Genomic DNA, 19,941 nt, shown 5'->3' with positions numbered 1-19,941 from the left:
AGTCCACAACTTTCCTTGAACTGGAGTGCTGCCTGATTTTTTCCATTTATATTTTGTGTTGGACAACCGCATTACTCAGGAAGTATTGCACCCAAGATCTGCTCAAGTTTGTGCTGCTATCTATCTATCTATCTATCTATCTATCTATCTATCTATCTATCATCTATGCATCTATCTATCTATCTATCTATCTATCTATCTATTTGTCTATCATCTATGCATCTATCTATCTATCTATCTATCTATCTATCTATCTATCTATCTATTATCTACTTATCTGTTTATTATCTATCACTCTATTATCTATCTATCTATCTATCTATCTATATATCTATATATCTATCTATCTATCATAGAAAATGGAACAGCACAATACCATATATTGGGTGCCCAGGCCTCCTCAGCAATAAATCCAATACTTGCCCAATCCAGACAAAGGCAAAAATTAAGGCAGCACTCCAAAATTTCAAAAGTGAAAAAAGTGGACTTTCTCTAGAGCCACATAGCATGGTGACGCTTTGGCTTATACTGAGCCTTTCTCAAGCCAAGGCTCAGTATGAGCCGAAAACATCACCAAGTCCACTTTTTTCACTTTTGAAATTTTGGCGTGCTGCCTTCCTTTTTGTTTATATCTATCTATCTATCTATCTATCTATCTATCTATCTATCTATCTATCTATCTATCTATCATTTATCTGTCTATCTCTATCAATATCTATCTATTTTAGTTAAGCACTTTTCATTAATAGCTGTTTTTAATGATTGGGTGGGTGACTTCACAAGACCCATGATATTGGAAATCTCTTCAAATGCTTTATATCTGGACAGACTTGTATAGCATTTATTCTATATTGTAAATATTGTATATCTGACATATTGGTAATATTTATAAAGGAAACACATTATATGTATTGATACGTTTATATTTTTTAAACTATTGAGGTAATGCTCACACTAGTACCTCGTTATAGACTTGTGAATTTCGTACCTTTGTATGAAGTTTTGTAGAAGACTCAGAATGGATTTTTATCCGTTTAAAAAAAAAAGTTAAAAAAATGATTTACAGTAAGAAATAGTAATCTAATATGGCGGCCAATGAGATCCACGCGATATGTAATACATTTTTGGCAAAGTAAATGAGAGGTTTTTGTGTTCCAGTTTGCAATAATGTAATGTTGCCACTGAACTAAAAAAGTTTCACTGCTATAATATTTTAATATCTTTGTTTACAATTTTTGTGTGATTAAACTAAAGCTGGGTAGACTATTAATGTTAACTATTACATCATGTATGGCATTAATAGTTTCATCATTTTTTTTAATATGGCTCTATTTTCAGGACTGAGAATTGATATATTAAAGGAAATTGGACAGCAGGATTTACTCTCCCAAACTATTTATCTATACAGTCTATTTCTGTGACTGACAAAATCAGCATTTGAATTGATTTGCAAATGAGGCTGTAGATCTGAAGCCTCTGTCACTCCAGCTCTATTCCCCACCCAGGACTGCTTCCTCCTTTTTGTCTGATAGCCTCTATATTGTGTATTGTGTGACTTGAAGGAAACAAGTAGTCAGTCAAGGAGGTAGATGTGGTTCAGAGCAGAAAATAGAGCTGGAGTGACAGAGGATTCAGATCTGAAAACGGTTCTTCAACTTCATTTACATATCATTTCAAGTGCTGATTTCTCTGTAACAGAGGATCAGACTGGCCATGTAAAGGTATTACTAGACTTCACTATGAAAAAGCTAAATGTGCATATAGAGGAGTACTCCAGTTTCATTATATTCTGATGACGTATATGAGGTTGTAGAAATATCCAGCGTTATTTTTTATTTACTGATAAGTTAAACAAGGTTATACAGATGCAATATATCTTTCAAGAACTGTGCCTGCATTCATTTAAAGGGATGCATAATCTTCTGTATAATCAGAAAAAAAAAACTATTGTTTAAGTCAGATTTTAGTGTTATATGTATTTATTAAACTTTTTCATTTAATTTCACAAAACTGTTGGAAAAAAAAGAACTCTTGCAATGTTAACACTGATGACTGTGGCTATTTTAGACTCAGAGTTCTAATTTTTTATCAGAAGACTTTTTATTAGCTTGTAATATATCTTTATTATTTTTATTTTAATTACATCTTCATGTAGAAGTATACTATACCAAACTTTTAAGGGCAAAGGAATAAAAATGCAAAAGAGGATTAGGTGCGACGTTCATAATAATGCGATATTGGTAATTTACCAGATGACAGAGGTTGATGACCCGTGCTTCTCAGAACAGCCATCTCTCCGCTGTAACATTTGTATTGTACCTGCTTTATTTCAGTAAACTGCAATTTCAAATATTGGTTAACATATGGCTGAATATTCCATTCCTCTTTATGACTCTTTGCTCTACCAGAAAGTTTGTTCCTTTTGAACCAGTAATCTACTGTGTATTTATTGTTTTATGTCTGTAGTCTGACTGTTCTCGAGTTCTATGGATTCACTTTGACATTGAAATCTTAGTTCATTGCAGTTGTCGACCAAGAATGCTGTCCATAACCTGCAGACCTGTAGATGAAATGAAGGAGAGCAGTGTCTACAGTAATGCATTCATAAAGGTAGGTCTGCTTCAGGAATGGCAGTACTGACAATGATTGGTACACAAGGTCCTGGTGCTGGCTAATGTCAGAATGTATTGTGCAGTGGCACATACAGTGCCTTGAAAAAGTATTCATCCCCAGTGAACTTTTCCACATTTTTCACATTACATGCACAAACTTAAATGTATTTTATTGGGATTTTATGTGATATATCAGTACAAAGCAGCAAGTGTTTGTGAAGGGTAAAGGAAATGATATACTGTTTTCTAATTATTTCAAAAATATAAATCTGAAAATTGTGACATGCATTTGTATTCCATCTCCTGCAGTCTGATAGCTGTAAATACAATTCTAAGTTACCAATTGCCACCAGCAGTCACATAATTAGTCAATTGAGTCCACCTGTGTGTAATTTTTCTCAGTGTTGTCATTGGGTAATGAATCACAGGTCTTCTTCAGAGATGGTGTAATTTGTGTCCCATATTAAATGGATTTTGTTTCCTCTGTTGCAGAAGAGATTAACAATCATTTCTATGCTGGTCAGAAACATACAGCTTCATGTCAGCTGCTTCTGATCTGGTCATTACCTTTTCCTATAAAAAGTGGTCAGACCTTCTTGTCCCTGCTGGTGAAAGATTTGTCTTCCTGTGCGGTGTGCTAAAGCTAAATGGTTGGAGTAGAGTTGTTGTAGTAGTGTTCTGTGGTTTGCTGTAGTACGTGTTTGTTTATCTCCTGATATCTGTTCCCATTTAGCTTATTATTTTTCTGTTATCCCTGTTTTGTCTTTGTGTCTTGTTTACCTTACATTTCTGTCCCATGCCTCATGGGGTTGGGGAGGGGACAGATCAGGGTTTAACAGGAGCATAGTAAGGTCAGAGATTCCGGCCTCTCTACCTTCACAAGTACCCCTGGGACAGGGATAGTTAGAGTCCAAATTCCAGTGACAGTTTGAGGTCCCCTTGCCTTACCGAAGACCATCACAGCGTGACATTTTCACCGGCCCCACATTTTGTATCTTGGTATGGATCCTGTTGTAGTTTCTACCAAACAAGTGCAAGATCTGTTGCTTGAACTGTCAGACTTGCAGTCTAGGGTCTCACAGCAGCAAACTGTTGGACTGGCAGGCAGTCATGCTGAACCGGAACCTAATGTGGCCCTCCAGCATAGGTTTTCTCGGAGACAGGATTTATTTGTTGTTTTCTGTGAAGCCTGCAAGATTTATTTTAGGCTTTGTCCTTGTTCATCTGGGAGTGAGGAGCAACAGGTTGGGATTGTTATTTCTCTTCTTCAAGAAGCTCCTCAATCCTGGTCCTTGTCCTTTTTAGTTCCATCAGACTCACTGTCTCTCCGGTCGGTTGATGTTTTTTTTTAAGGCTCTAGGCCTCATGTATGAGGATCCGGTCCGTGTCTCCCTTGCTGAGTTTATGCTACGTAAGCTCCAGCAGGGAGACTAGCTCAAAGATGAATTCTGCTCAGAGTTCTGTAGATTGGCTACTGACACCTGGTAGAAGATCCTGCTCTTAGGATTCAGTTTTGTCAGGGTCTGTCTGAAAGATTAAAAGACGCACTAGCACTTCACGAAATTCCTGAGTCGTTGGAGGCTGCCATGCCTCTGGCCATATGCATAGATAGATGCCTCATGGATAGACCTGTTGTGACTCCGCCCCTCATGGAACTCCCTAAAACCAAGGTTCTCCCTGTGTGTTCTGTAGAACTGATGCAGTTAGGAGGGGCCTCCCATAGGTATGAAATTCTTGGCGCAAAACACGATTGTGCTTTTTCTTTGGTCAAAAGGGGCATTTCATTAGGGTCTGCCCTTCCTTACCAAAGCACAAAAAGCCATCAGAAAGCTTCTAACCTCAAGTTGTGTGGAGGATAACAACCTAGGTGTATATATTTCCTCCGCATGTGTATCTCAGTCTTTATTACCCACAGATGTGGTTATTGGTATGAAAACTGAGAATATATCTATCCTCTTGGTTAGTGGGGTGGGAACCAATATGGTGGATGCTCAGTTCACATGGGACCTTGGTCCTTCCTGTAGTACTTTGGCGAACCCCATGCCCATATTTGCAACTTACTCTGTACCTCTCGGTCAGGGAAATTTTAAGCACGTAGTGCATAATGTGAGCCTGTGCAAAGGGGCTCCTCACAGGGAGCTCCTTTCTTGTTATATATTGGAAGGTCTTCCTACTTCTATTGTGTCAAGCCTTCCCTGGCTAATTGACTGGCAGTCCAGAGAAATAGTCAAATGGAGTGATTTCTGCAAAAATAATTGCCTAGGTATCATCATTTCTACTGTTTCCACTAAAACCATACCCTCTGTTCTGTCTGATTTTGTGCATGTTTTCTCACAAAAGGGTTGCCAGGAACTGCATCCCCACCGTCTGTATGATTTTACAGTAAATATACTCGCTGGTGCAAAATTTCCCCAAACCAGATTATACAATCTGTCTGGTCCTGAAAGGCAGGCCATAAAGGATTATGTCTTTGAGAATCTTGCTAAGGGACATATTAGGCTGTCCTCTTCTCCTGTAGCGGCAGGGTCCTTCTTTGTTAAAAAGAAAAATGGGGCCTACGTCCCTGTTTAGTTTTTGTAAGTTAAATCGGATTACTATCCGGGACCGTTATCCCCTCCCACTCAATCCCATCTTATTTAATCAGATTGTTGGTGCAAAGTGATTCTCTTAAGGTACTGTGACACTTAGCGATGTACCAGCGATCCCGACCAGCGATATGACGCGGTCAGGATCGCTGGTGCATCGCTAAGTGGTCGCTAGTGAGCTGCCACACAGGCAGATCTCACTAGCGACATCGCTGGGGACGGGGATCGCTACTTACCTGTCACACCAGGCGATCCTGCGTCCTCCCACCCGGCTCCACGCGTCGCTCGTCCTCACAGCAGGAAGCGCCACAGGAAGCTGACGACGAGAAACAGTCCTGAACGTTCTCGCGCGATCAGCGATAACCAGCGGGGGAGCGGTCGGAGGTAAGTATCACACACAGCGATATCGCTAGCAATATCGCTATAACGTCACTAGTTATAGCGATATTGCTAGCGATATCTCTTAGTGTGACATGCCCTTAAGCTGGATCTCAGGGTAGCATATAATCTGATTAGCATCAAGGAGGAGGATGAGTGGAATACGGTCTTTAACACTCCGGAAGGGTATTATGAAAACCTTGTCATGCCCTTTGGTTTGACTAATACCCCCGCCGTCTTCCAACATTTTGTTAAGAATATTTTTGATCACCTTGTGGGTAGATTTGTAGTGGTGTGTCTTCAGGATATTTTAATTTACTCAACTGATCTCAAGTCACATCAGGTACACGTCCGACAGGTGTTACAAGTTTTGCAGGATAATAAACTGCATGCCAAATTAGAAAAATGTGTATTTGCTGTACAAGAGGTTCAGTTCATGGGTTTCCTAGTGTCTGTGGCAGGTTTCAGGATGGACCCTGATAAGGTCCATGCAGTTCTGGAATGGGATCTGCCAGAAAATCTGATAGTGTTGCAACACTTTTTGGGGTTTGATAACTACCATCGTAAGTTAATCAAAAACTTCATGTGAATTGTCAAACCACTCACTGACATGACAAAAAAGGTATGGAGGTAGTCTGAGTATGCCCGTCAGGCTTTTTCTTCTTTGAAGAAATGCTTTTCCAGTGCTCTTGTACTCATTCAACCCAATGTTTCCCAACCATTTATTTTTGAGGTTGATGCATTTGAGGTGGGGGTCCGGGCTGTGTTGTCTCAAGGCTCATCCATGTGCTTTCTTCTCTAAAAAATTATCGTCGGCTGAAAGGAACTATGATGTAGGCAATAGAGAACTTTTGGCCATCCAGTTGACTTTTGAAGAGTGGCATCACTTTTTGGAGTGGTAGTCCACCCAGTCACTGTCATTACGAATCGCAAAAATCTGTTGTACCTCAAATCTGCTAATTGTCTTAATTCTGGACAAGATAGATGGTCTTTGTTTTTTATCAGCTTTAATTTTATTGTCACTTACGGTCCTGGGATTAAGAATGTCAAAGCTGATGCTTGGTATCAAATTTTCCCTGAGGGTGGTTGTTCAGATGACTCTGTCCCTATTTTACAGGAAGGGATCATCGTCTCTGCTGTGTGTTTTGAACTGGAGAGAGAGGTACTAAAGTCTCAAGGGGATGCCCCTGTTTGCCCTTCGGGAACTTATTTATACCGTTGCATCTGTGTCTCAAAGTTTTAGGGGCACATCATAGCTCGGCTCTCGCTGGTCATCCAAGTAGTAAAGCAACCTTGGACAACTTTTCTAGTTGTTTTGATGGTAAAAGATTGCATCAGGTTGTAGTCAAATGGGTGTCTTCCTTTAATGTCTGTGCATATTCTAAAACCCTGCATACTCGTCTGTCTGGGGCTCTTCTACCATTAAGCATACTTGACTGGCCATAAACACATTTATCCATGGATTTTATTACAGATCTTCCTTCCTCCTCTGGTAAGACTGTTATCTTTGTTATGGTGGACAGATTCAGTAAAATGGTGCTTTTCATTGCTTTTCCTGCTCTCCCTAATGCTAAGACCCTGGCTCAGGTGTCAATGAGCTTGTAAAGCTTTGCAGGGTTCCTGCTGATGTGGTGTCAGATAGGGAAACTCAGTTTGTAAATTCTGGAGGGCATTTTGTTCTTGTTTAGGGATGCATCTATCCTTTTCTTTAGTGTTTTATCCTCACTCTAATGATCATACTGAACATCTAAACCAAAAAGTGAAGACATACCTCAGGTGTTTTGCGTTAGGTAATCAGGGGGATTGGTCATCTTTTCTATGAATAGTTGATTTTTCCACTTGAGAGTCCGCTGGTAAGTCACCATTTTTTGGTGCATATGACTTCCATCCTCAGTAATGCACCTTCAGTAAGGAGGGGTCTTCAGGGATTCCTGGGGAAGAAAGATTCTCTTCATCACTCTTATCTGTATGTCAAGGGGATTCAGTGCAACATAAAGATCATGGGGGACAGATACAAATGCATGGCTGATAAGAAACAGTTGTCAGGTCCAGACCTGGGTATTAATGATTTAGAATAGTCTACCAGAAATATTAAACTAAAAATTCCTTTCTGGAAATTAGGTCCCACGGTCATTGGTCCTTACAAGGTGGTCACCATAATTAACCCTGTGACCTTTTGTCTTGAGCTTCCTCTAACTCTTCAATCTACAATGTTTTCCACAGGTCATTGCTCAAAAAATATGTAGCGCCCGTGGAGCCATCACCCTTGCTGCCACTGATTAATGTTGATGGTAATTTGGAGCTTCAGATGGCAAGAATAGTGGATTCTCATATGCTTTGCTGCTCTTTACAATACTTGGTGCACTGGAAGGGGTATTATCCTGAGGAGAGGATGTGGGTGCCGGCATCTCAGGTTAATGCTACTAAATTAATTTGGTTATTCCATGTGGCCCATCTGATAAACCCGGTCCCAAGGGTCCAGTGACCCCTCGTAGAAGGGTAATGAATCGCATGTCTTATTTAGAGATGGTGTGATTTGTGTCCCATATTAAATGGATTTAGTTTTCTCTGGTGCTGAGGAGGATAATGACAATTTATATGCTGGTCAGAAACATGCAGCTCCATTCCAGCTGCTTGTGATCTGGTCATTACCTCTTCCTATAAAAACTGGTCAGACCATCTTGTCCCTGCCGATGGAAGTTTCATCTTTCTGTGCCAACCACTAAAGCTAAGTGGTTGGAGTAGAGTTGTTGCAGTAGTGTTCTGTGGTTTTCTGTAGCATGTATGTGTTTATCTCCTGGTCCTTGTTTACATTTAGTTTATTCCTCCTTGTCCCTATCCTCTTCACTATTGTTGGTTAGTGTTTTTGCATGATCGAGGTTTTCTGTTATCCCTCTCTGCCTTCAAGAGTACCCCTGGGACAGGGATAGTTAGGGTCCCAGTTCCAGGGACAGATTGATGCCCCCCTTCCTTACTGAAGACCGTCACAGCATGACAGCTGTTCTGTGAAGACCTCAGAGTTTTTTTGAGAAAATTTGTGATCAAACAATTTAAATTTAAAACCTGACCATGGTTTTAAACCTGACCATGTGAACAGTACCTATATGAGCAGGGTTCAGAGAGCCAATGTCTGATGCGGACATGCTGTGTGAGACGGCTTTATATGTGCATGGCCCACATGGTCAGGTTTTAAATACATTGGATAGGACTGCTCTGATAGGTATACCTTGGCGTTGGTAGAGTGGCTTAGTGTACATTTTTGCAAAAAACGTATCAACTAAATACCCTGTTTTGTTATCATCTTTTTACTAGCACTTGCTGTTTATTGTTAAATTTTTTTTTACAGCAGAGTATCTTTTCACGTTTGTTGTACTGTGTTTCTCTGTGTTCCAGTCTCTTGGTGGTGTGAACACTGTCTTACCGACTTGTTCACTGTATGTGCATGGCCCATGCGTTCATTTTTATTGAAAAAAATGTTGTGGCCTAGTCTTTATCCTAAGTGAGTTTTATAGTTTGAGATTTAAAGGTTAAGTTTTCTCCTTATGGAGAGTGCCATGCCAGGTCTGGCATGCCAGTATGAGGAGACTTAAACACCTTGCATGCTTAATTTGCATGGTTTGAGATTAAAATGTTTTAGGTGTTTGGTCTCATTTTCCAACTAGCATTAAACCCTGATGTACATGATTCTACAACATTGGTGAAACATTACTAGGACAACAGCTTTACTTTTGGTGTTCAGCTTTGATCTTCCGTTATCCTTAGACCCAGGCTGTCACATTTTCACTAAAACTAATTGAGTGCCCCTGACTCAATGGGTTCGGTACCCAATCAGTAATATTCATAATAATGTGTAACCTTCTATGCTTACTTAGTTATTGAAAAAGTTATCTACTGGGTTTGGTTGGGTTATTTAAGCCTGAAGTTTTAGAATCAAACAATTTATAATCTGATGTACTATCATGATCTATACATCTGTAACTTTATCTCTCATCCATTTCACAGGTAAGCCATATTGTTATATGCATAATTAAATTTATTGCTTGTTGGATAACTTTAGTACCATCTTTCTGGATGAATATTGATCAAGTCTGCATCATCATTCATCTACAAGAAAAAAGAAAATTATTATTATTAATCTTTAGTTTTCACCAGTATTTCAGTATAATGCTCTGGCAGCAATCTTGACATAAGTTATTTACTCACATAGGTTTTCTTAATGATAATATACCCAATCACTGTGGCCCTTAAGCGCATTACATTTATAGCGCATAACATAGTTGCTGCTCTCCCATGTCATGCATTAGCACCAGGTGTTTGGCAGGAATGAGAATGACAGTAATGGACATGCCAGTGATGCTGAATTTTTAATTAATGTACATTCTTGCTATGTTGTATACTAATTACTTATTTCTTATAACGTCTGTTGATATTTTAGCATCTTGTACCTATTATGCGTTTGACCTTTTTCTCCAATAAAGTTTGATTACTCTTTCTGAAAGGCATTTTCATAAGAAATACTTTTTTATTTTCTAATCTCTTCAATAATTCTAGAGGAGATACTAAATGTATAAGTTACTAGCAGTTTAACTGTCTTTCTATGAAACTGGCCCTTCCAAAGGTAAAAAAAAACCAAGAAGTCCATTTTGTCTTCCCTGAGTTTTCTCTTCCATTTTTTATAGTGAGTAATATTTTTGCTTGGTATCATCTTCAATCTGCAGTATTTGTATCTATCATAGATATTCCTGAATATAAATAACTTACTGCCTTTTGTGCAAACCAAAGTGCACAACAGCACCCGTTGTGCATTAAGATATATACAAACATTACATACAGTATGTGAAATTTAACCCACATTACTTCCATAGATTACACCCCTTCCTATACTTTTCCTCCCCTTCTTCCCAGAGCCATACCTGGCTTATTTTTCTGTCCACATAGACATATGAGGGATTTGATTTTTTTTTTTGTGGGATGAGTTGTATTTTTGAATGACACCATTTTTTTTTGCCACATAGTGTACTCGAAAGCGGGGAAAAAATTGCAAGCGCGGGGAAATTGTGAAAAAAAACACAATTCTGACATTGGTATTTGGGAATTATTTTTGCAGTGTACATTTTGTAGTAAAAATGACCTTGCAATATGATTCTCCTCATCAATACGATTACAAAGATACCAAAGATGTCCAGTTTTTTATTATTTTAGTGATGAAAGAAGCATCAGAATTTGCAAAAAAAAAAAAATTGTTTGAATTTCGTCGAGACTCGTAACATTTTTATTTTTTGTCTGATGAAGCTGTGTGATAGCTAATTTTTTGCGGGGCGAGATTATGTTTTTAATAGTACTATTTTGGGAAAAATGTAAAATTTTGATCGATCATTACAGCATTTTTTGGGGGGAAGAGAGGTGATAAAAAAAACGTAATTTTGGCACTCTTGAATACTTTCCATTTATGGTTTTTACCAATCCGATAGATAGATTTTATATTTTGATAGATTGGATTTTCTGAAGTCGGAGATACCATATGTATTTTTTATTTTTAATATCTTTATTTTCAATGGGGGAATAGTGGCGTAATTTGACCTTTTAGGTTTGTTTGTATTTTTTTCATATTGTTTAAAACTTTTTTTTCTTTTTAGTGATCTTGTTAGCCCCCTTAGGGGACTTGAAGATGCAATTGTCCGATCTCTTGTGCAATGCCACAGCAGAAATCATAGAATCATAGAATCGTAGAGTTGGAAGGGACCTCCTGGGCCATCTGGTCCAACCCCCTGCTCAAAGCAGGATTCGCTAAATCATCCCAGTCAGATGTCTGTCCAGCCTCTGTTTGAAGACTTCCATTGAAGGAGAACTCACCACTTCTCGTGGCAGCCTGTTCTACTCATTGATCACTCTAACTGTCAAAAAGTTTTTTCTAATATCTAATCTGTGTCTCCTCCCATTCAGTTTCATCCCATTGCTTCTAGTCTTTCCTTGTGCAAATGAGAATAAAGATGATCCTTCTACAATGTGACAGCCCTTTAGATATTTGTAGACAGCTAATAAGTCTCCTCTCAGTCTTCTCTTTTGCACACTAAACATTCCCAAATCCTGCAACCTTTCCTCATAAGACAGGATTTGCAGACCGGTCACCATTCTGGTCGCTCTTTGAAGCCCATGGCCTGGCTGTAATACAGAGCCATCACCTGCCTGTAATACACTGCCATCACCTGCCCGGGTATCTAACAATCTCTGACAGAGGCATTTAACACACACTGACACGGGTACGTCATTCCATGCTCCCGTTGACGCATACCCTTGATGTAATTGCAGGGTGCTGATGGGTTGTCATTAGAGATGGGGAAGCCTGAACAGTAAAATTTGGAGTCCATATTGAACACGGACTTCTTCAGGAAGTCCATATTACTGTTCGGGTTTGGCAGCCCGAAAATTGTGTGTTTCCCACTCTCTTGTCTGCATGACAGCGTGAGAAACACTGGTGGCTCTGATCAGCGGTAAGATCATTATTGCAAGTCAGAGAGCTGCGGTTCCCATGCTTTCAGATGATGGCATGAGTCAGCAGCTGTGACCGGTGGTAAAAAGGTTGCCTCTAGTCACACATAATTAGAGAGTACTAATACCATCAGCCTAAGCCTGCTGTCGCTGAGAGCAGGAGCTACTGATGGGAGTATTCATCATTCAGTGCCTGTACTATAAATAAATTAAAAAAAAGACTCGTGGTCTCTATTTTTGATAACCAGTGAAGGCGAAACTGACAGCTCCGGGCTGCAACCCTTAGCTGCCAGCTTTATCATGGTTGGTTATGTTGGTTATCAAGAATAGAGAGGTCCCATACCAACTTATTTTTAATTGTTTAAATAAACAATTTAAAAAAATTGTGTGGGGTCTCCCTCCATTTTTGACAACCAGCTAAGCTAAACCAAACAGTTGGAGGCTGGTATTTTTAGACTGGTAATGGGTAATGGATATTGCCACCCTCAGGCTAGAAATTGCAGTCCGCAGCCACCCCAGCAAAGGCGTGTCTATTAGAAGCGGCTCTTCTCACTTGCTCTAGTGTAGTGGCAAGTGGAGTAATGGTTGTGGGGATGATGCCAGCTGTTTTATGGCCACTCACATCAAGCCCACAGGTCAGTAATGGAGAGCCATCTATAAGACACCCCCATTGCTAACCCGATAGATGTGAAAAAGACACAGCCAGAATAAAATCATTCAATTAAGGCTGTAAGGTGAGTATAACTGGTTTCTGTGTGCATTTCTTCCAAATAAAGAATTTTTTTTCTGTCTGTGTATTTTTTACAATCTAACTATGGGGTTAGTAATGAGGGCATCTTATAGACGCCTCTCCATTACTAACCCCTGTGCTTGATGGCAGCTGACAATACAAAGCAGACATCACCCCTACAAATATTAGCCCATTTGCCACTGCACCACGCCAAATTGTAAGAGTGAAGCTAAGCACCAGATTTGGCGTATCTTATTGATGCACCATTTCTTTGGTGGCCAAACGCTGATGTTCCGGAAGGAGGGATACCCCTTCCCTTGCTATTAATATCAGTCCACAACTGGCTGTTTAGCCTTTGCTGGTTTGCAATTAGGGGGGGACCCTATGTAATGTTTTTCTGGGGTTCCCGCATAAAATAACCAGTGAAGGCTAAGCTGTGAGCTCATATTAATTTCCTGGGAACCTTTAGGGATACTGCCATCCTTCCCAGAATATTACCATTTTCCCTCAGCTGTTGGGGTTCTCTCTGCTGCTTATGAAAATTGCAAGGGGACCCCACACCATTTTTTTCAATTACTTTTTTATTTATTAACAAGTACAGTAAAATACTCAACCAAAGTTATCTTAGTTCACAGCCTCCAGGTGTTCCAGCTGCTGGAAACTCTAGTAGCCTTAAAATGTCCCTCAAACTTTCCCATGAGGTATCCAAGCCTCACAGCTGCCCCTAGACCCAGTGGATGTGAACTGTGGTAACCTGAATTACCTGAGTTTAAGTCACCGGGTCTAACGATAACTCCAGTGCCGCACTGTTGAATGCCGGAGTGCCAAGTGCCTGACTCACGGGTGTTCATCAGTCTGGCACTGGCACTTGCAAAGTAAGAGAAACAGTTGCTATGATGTGTGATGTGACCTTACTGTTCTTACTAATAATAAAAAAATGCTTGGGGGCCCCCATGATTTTCATAAGCAGCAGAGGGAAAGTCGAAGGTTCAGGGCTGAAATTAATATTCTGGGAACAGGCCAATAGCCATAAAGGTTACTAGACTATTATCAGTTCCCAGCTCTTTGCTAAGCCTTTCTTTCCTAGGTATTAAAGTGGAGACCTCCCCAAAATAACTATGTGTGGTCCCCCTATACTCAATAACTAGCAAAGGCTAAACAGACAGAGGTGGGCTGATATTAATAGCCTAGGAAAGGGTTATGATTATTGGCCCCTCCCAGACTAAAAACATCAGTTTCAGCCACCCTAGAAATGGCACATGAATAAGATGCACCAAATCTGGTGCTTAGCCTTGCTCTTCCCTGTTACCGTTGTTTCGGTGGCAAGTGGGGTAATATTTGTGAGGCTGATGTCAGCTTTATATTGTCAGCTGACATCAAACCCAGGAGTTAGTAATGGAGAAGTGTCTATAAGACACCCATATTACTAACCCCAAAGTTAGATTGTAAAAAAGGCACAGCCAGAATTAAATCCTTTATTTGAAAGAAAGACACAGATTATTTTAAATAAAAATAAAAAAGCAGTTATACTCACCTTACACCTAATGTCCTGTAAAAAAACAGAAAATACTAAACAACCATATCCCTCACCTGTCCCTGATGTGAATATACTCCTCTGATACCCATGTTCCTTGGAAAAGAAGAAAAATAATAAACAACCATTTCCCTCACATTTCCGATGCAAAGATAATCCATACTATCCCTCTACGATTCGGATGATTGTGCCAGAACACACTAATACTAATATAATGGTAGGCTTTTGGCCCAAGAGAACCATATTTGATAAATATTAGGTCTAGATATTAGATAAATATCCCCTTGATGTTTTTGATGTCCATACAAGTAGTGATGAGCGAGTATACTCGCTGCTCGGGTTTTCCCAAGCATGCTTGGGTGTCTCTCGAGTATTTTGGCATGCTCGGAGATTTAGTTTTCGTCGACGCAGCTGCATGATTTGCAGTTGCTGGACGAGGCTGAATACATGTGAAGAATGCCTGTTTGTTAGGGAATCCCCGGCAATCCCTTGCATTGCGCTCCTTCACAGGAGTACGTATCTGCTGTATTACGCAGGCACTGGGCCTCTCTCTCCTTTCCCAGCACTTGCGCACTGGAGTACTTTGCTCTGCCCTCAGCAGTGCAGAAAAGTATGCCTGCGCTGGAGCGTGATGCTGGGGAGCCTGTGAAGCAAGCAGGAGGGTGGCATGACAATAAGATGGGAGGCGCTCGACCCAGACCTGTGACACCCATCGAACCTGACTGCCCCCTTGGTGAATATAATAAAAGTTATTTTTCTTATCTTTCAGGTCGGATCAGGGGTTTATCTACAGCATTATAGAATGCTGTACATAAGCCCTGAAAGGCAGAGGCTGCATCTTATATCAGCCAAAACAGTTGACAGGTTCACTTTAATTATATCAATATTGTCCTTAATGAATTACTAGGCTCTGGCACTTTCAAAATACATATACACACAAAAACTATTTCGGACTTACATATACCCCTTGCCGAAATGAATAAAGAGATCCAGAAAGAGTTAAAATGTCATATTTATTGAATATAATTAAATATAAATCACTAAAAACTGCCCAACAGGAGGCATGGTATGCCCACATAATAATTACAGGTAGTTAAATTCAAAGCCACAAAAGGTTATTACAAAAAATGCCAATTTATAAAATTACATATAGCGGTGACAAGATCTGCCAAAAGCTCCCTATATCCATAATGTGCCGAACAATAAAATTGGCAAAAACTGAATGAGCTACAAAGCAGGTCATAAATTACAAATCATATGCCCATGGAGATATAGCGGCAACATGACTAATCAGTCTAAGTCCACCAAACCCTCCACCCCAACGCGCGTTTCGCATTAAGCTTCTTCTGGGGGCGTTGGGGTGGAGGAGGTTGTGGTGCCCATCGTTCACGGTATCCTTATTATTCAGGTATTGTTACTTTTATATTATCCTTGTCACATTGGAGCGGTTTATTCATTAGGATGGTTTGGTGAAGAAGCGATTGCGAAACGTGCGTTGGGGTTGGGGAGGTCACGCCATGCACTGTCACAGACGCTTGTTTATGTGAGGTAATTGTTCATTTATATCCCTTATTGTATTTAGGATTTTTATCCATGATGATGTTAGTTAACAAGATGGGTGTTTAGGGTCCAGATTTATACATAATTAGCACTACAGCCATTATTGTGTTGGCACCAATTGTGTACTTGCAATTTGCATATAGTTAATATGGTGTTTGTACTGTAGTTGCTAATTTATGTTTATTGGCCTGAGATAGTAATATTTACAGGATTACCTTAGACATATTTTCTTGCGTCTTGGACGTATAATTCCTCCTACTGAGTTATTTTGCTTTTTTAATAATTTTAATATATTCAATAAAACGTTGTTTTTTAATCATTTCTGGGTCTCTTCAGTTCGGCAAATATTAGTATATAAGTCCGATAATTGTTGTATTCGTAAAATTAAAATCATGTCATGTGCTATCAGAGGCTGTATTACCGAGATGTTATCTGTAATGCTGTGCTGTGTGGAAGCACCATAAGTTAGCACATGGAGTGCCTATGGCTTCGTAGTGTAGAGCCACAGGGACCCTGCATGTCTCCACATAGACACTGTGCACATGGTTCTGCTGACTGTCTAATAATATGATAGATCTTAACAAATGGAATAGCAAGATATGTCTAAGGCAATCAGAAGACTTCTAGAATTGTTCATTGAGTCTTGTAGACATTCGAATCACAATAAGCAGGTCAGAAGTAAAATGTTCAAAGGTTATTATGTACTATAGACAGCAAGTGTGCTGACCCCTAAATGTCCACTCATAGCCTTCATACACTTTTAGGAAGATGTAGTCAGTGACTTTTTTTATACTTTTATTGGAAAATCCATAAAATATGGCTTTTTTTAAGTATGTATTTTCTAGGCCCAACATTTGTAGTCTCAGTTTGAGAAAGGTACTTAGGTCATTCTGGTAAAACACTCACATGTTTATTTTACTGCGGAAGTTTCATGACACTCAATAGGGAAGCAGTTTAGGACGAGTAAATGAAATTTTAATCAATGATCATTTTATTTTGTGGGAAACTCGGAGAATGATTTCACTTTAAAAATGAATAACATTAATTTACCATAACAACTGAAAGAGTATAATGTGGCTGCCTAATTGACTGAGACCGAATTGTAAACATCAAATAAATCAATCTACAGTAATGAGTTGAGATGATTGAATAATATCAATTTTAAAATTAGAATTCACCAGAATGGGTAAATATTTCCAGAAAATGTGATTTTCAGCTAATCGATTAGCCGAGAATCTTAGTACTCTAATTGCCTGGAAAAGATGTGTATAACATTCTGAAGTCTCCTAGGACTGTATTGAACCCTTTTGAGTTATTTAAAGTAAACATAGCCTTATTAATATCAAAGTCATGGTGATAACCAACAGCCCATTTGATAATACACAGCACAGATTAACATGTCATGCTTTTTAAAAAAAAAAAGGTCCAAAAATTATTCCTTTCAGTCTATTGTATTCAGGCACACCATTTTGTTGTTTACTGTCAAGTCTATGAGACCAAATAAAATTTCATGCACAGGGTCCAACTTGGAATTCACCTACCTATGCTTGTGGTCTATGCTCAACCTAAATGACCATGCAATTTACAAACATTGCACACCGGATTTGAGTCTTGTGGCAATGACACTGTGAGTCCTATCAACTTTGGATGATACTTTACATAGATAAAATGGTGTGTAGACCACAGAAAACAAAGAATCAACATTCTATTCCTTGAGTGATTGCCATCTACATCCATTTGACCTGATGCCAATAAATGACACTGCTGAATGAAGAACCTGTATTGGATAATTGTGATGTAGCTGGAGAACTGGCAATATAGATATACCTTTACCAGAAGAATTCTATTACCAGTGTAAATCATATTGTGCTGAACCTGAAACTCTTAAAGAAGCAAGTCCTTCTCAAGAAAACTGTTTAACCCCTTTGAGACCTAGCCTGTTTTCACTTTAATGACAAGGCCAATTTTTACAATTCTGACCACTATCACTTTATGAGGTCTTAACTCTGGAATGTTTCAATGGATCCTGGTGATTTTGAGACTGTTTTATTGGGACATATTGTACTTTGTGATAGTGGTAAAATTTTGTAATTTTCAAACTTTTAATTTTTATGCCCTTAAATCAGAGAGTCATATCGCACAAAATAGTTAATAAATAGCATTTCCCACATGTATACGTTACATGAATCCAATATTTTGGAAACAGATTTTTTTTTGTTGGGAAGTTATAAGGGTTAAAAGTTGACCAGTGATTACTCATTTTTGCAACAAAATTTGCAAAACCATTTTTGGAGGGACCACCTCACATTTGAAGTGACCTTGAGGTGCCTGCATGTCAAAAAGAAAATACCCCAAAAATGACACCATTCTAAAAACTTCACCCCTCAAGGTATTCAAAACCACATTCAAGAAGTTTATTAACTCTTCAGGTGCTTCACAGAAATTTTTGGAATGTGGAAGGAAAAAATAAACATTTACTTTTCTTTCACAAAAAATTTCCTTTAGACCTAACTTTTTTTTACTTTTGCAAGGGTAAAATGGACCATACATTTTATTGTGCCATTTCTCCTGAGCATGCTGATACCTCACATGTGGGGGAAATCTACTGCTTGGGCACATGGAAGGGCCCAGAAGGGAGGGAGCACAATTTGACTTTTTGAATGTAAAATATGCTGGAATAATTATTGGTTGCCATGTTGCATTTGGAGAGCCCCTGATGTGCCTAAGCAGTGGAAAACCCCAACAAGTGACACCATTTTGTAAACTAGACTCCTTATGGAACTTATCTAGATGTGTATTGAGCACCGTGATCTCACAGGTGCTTCACAGGAGTTAATAATGTAGAGCTGTGGAAATAAAAATAAAATCATATTTTTCCCAAATAAATCTTTTTAGCTCCAAATATTGCATTTACATAAGGGTAAAAGGAGAAATTACACCATACAATTTGTTGTGCAATTTCTTCTGAGTACACCGACACCCAATATGTGGAGGAAAACTATTGTTTGGGCACACGGCAGGGCTTGGAAGGAAAGGAGAGCAATTTGACTTTTTGAATGCAAAATTTGATGGAATAATTAGCAGACACCATGTCACGTTTTAAGATCCCCTGATGTGCCTAAACAGTGGAAACACCCCACAAGTGACAGCATTTTGGAAACTAGAACCCTTTAGGACCTTATCTAGATGTGTTTTGAGCACCTTGAACCCCATGTGCTTGACAGAACTTTATAACGTTAAGCCGTAAAAATAACAAAAAAATTTTTTCATACAAAAATCTTTTTTAGCTTCAAATTTTGCATTTTCACAAGGGCAAAAAGAGAAAATGGACACCAAAGTTTGTTGCGCAATTTCTCCTGAGCTCATCAATACCCCATATGTGGTCGTTGAAAACTACTTTTGAGTCACAGTGCAAAGCTGAGAAGGGAAGTAATGCCATATTACAATACTTATTTTTGTGAACATGCTTGAGGTTGACATTTTACATGGGAAAAAATGGCACCAGAATTGGTCCCACAATTTCTGCTGATTGTAGAAATATCCCATATGTGGCAGTACAGTACTACTTTGCCATAGGGAGTGACTCGGGAGGGACAGAGCGCTATTTGCCTCTGGGAGCACAGAGTTTCCTAGTCTAGTTTGCAGATTCCATATAAAGAGCCCTTAAGTGCTAGAAAAGCAGAATCCCACCAAGTGACCTCATTTTGGAAATTATAACCCTTTGGGAATTTATCTACAGATGTAGTGATGACTTTCATTCCATGGGTGTTTTCCCAAAACAGGCAGCAGTGGATGTTGCTGAGTGAAAATTGCAAACTGCCATTGTAGTGACCAGCACGTTGTAGTGACCAGTACATTATGCCCAGCTCATGCTTCTGGAGACACGCAAATAAAAATTAAACTGTAAATTAGGCGGGTGCTCATCACTACAGAAATGCCAAACATGTGGGCGCTATATGTGGTTTAGGCACACTGGGGCTCAGAAGGGAGGGGGCATTTGGATTTTGGAGCATAGAATTTGCTGAATTTCTTTTAGCAGGTGAGGAGCCATTT

At 39.2% G+C, this 19,941-nt stretch overlaps 2 long non-coding RNA genes across 2 annotated transcripts in view; one reads left to right on the top strand and one right to left on the bottom strand.

The window, feature by feature from the left end:
• The window catches only part of LOC141094619 (uncharacterized), a 76,224-nt gene that overhangs the window by 8,488 nt on the left and 47,795 nt on the right, over positions 1-19,941 (top strand). Inside the window, exon 2 of the long non-coding RNA XR_012233131.1 lies at positions 2,516-2,610. This is a non-coding gene — a long non-coding RNA (uncharacterized lncRNA). The remainder of the gene's footprint in view (positions 1-2,515; positions 2,611-19,941) is intronic.
• LOC141094618 (uncharacterized) overlaps positions 2,060-19,941 on the bottom strand; it is a 284,948-nt gene continuing 267,066 nt past the window's right edge. The window contains exons 3-5 of the long non-coding RNA XR_012233130.1: positions 9,636-9,679; positions 7,347-7,506; positions 2,060-2,560 (exon numbers count right to left, since the gene is read on the bottom strand). This is a non-coding gene — a long non-coding RNA (uncharacterized lncRNA). The remainder of the gene's footprint in view (positions 2,561-7,346; positions 7,507-9,635; positions 9,680-19,941) is intronic.

This window comes from Dendrobates tinctorius, unplaced genomic scaffold (assembly GCF_039654945.1).
Source record: "Dendrobates tinctorius isolate UK_male_01 unplaced genomic scaffold, ASM3965494v1 ptg000064l, whole genome shotgun sequence".
Lineage (NCBI taxonomy): Eukaryota > Metazoa > Chordata > Amphibia > Anura > Dendrobatidae > Dendrobates > Dendrobates tinctorius.
Note: the sequence above shows the minus strand (reverse complement) of the source record. Positions and strands in the feature narration are given on the sequence as shown.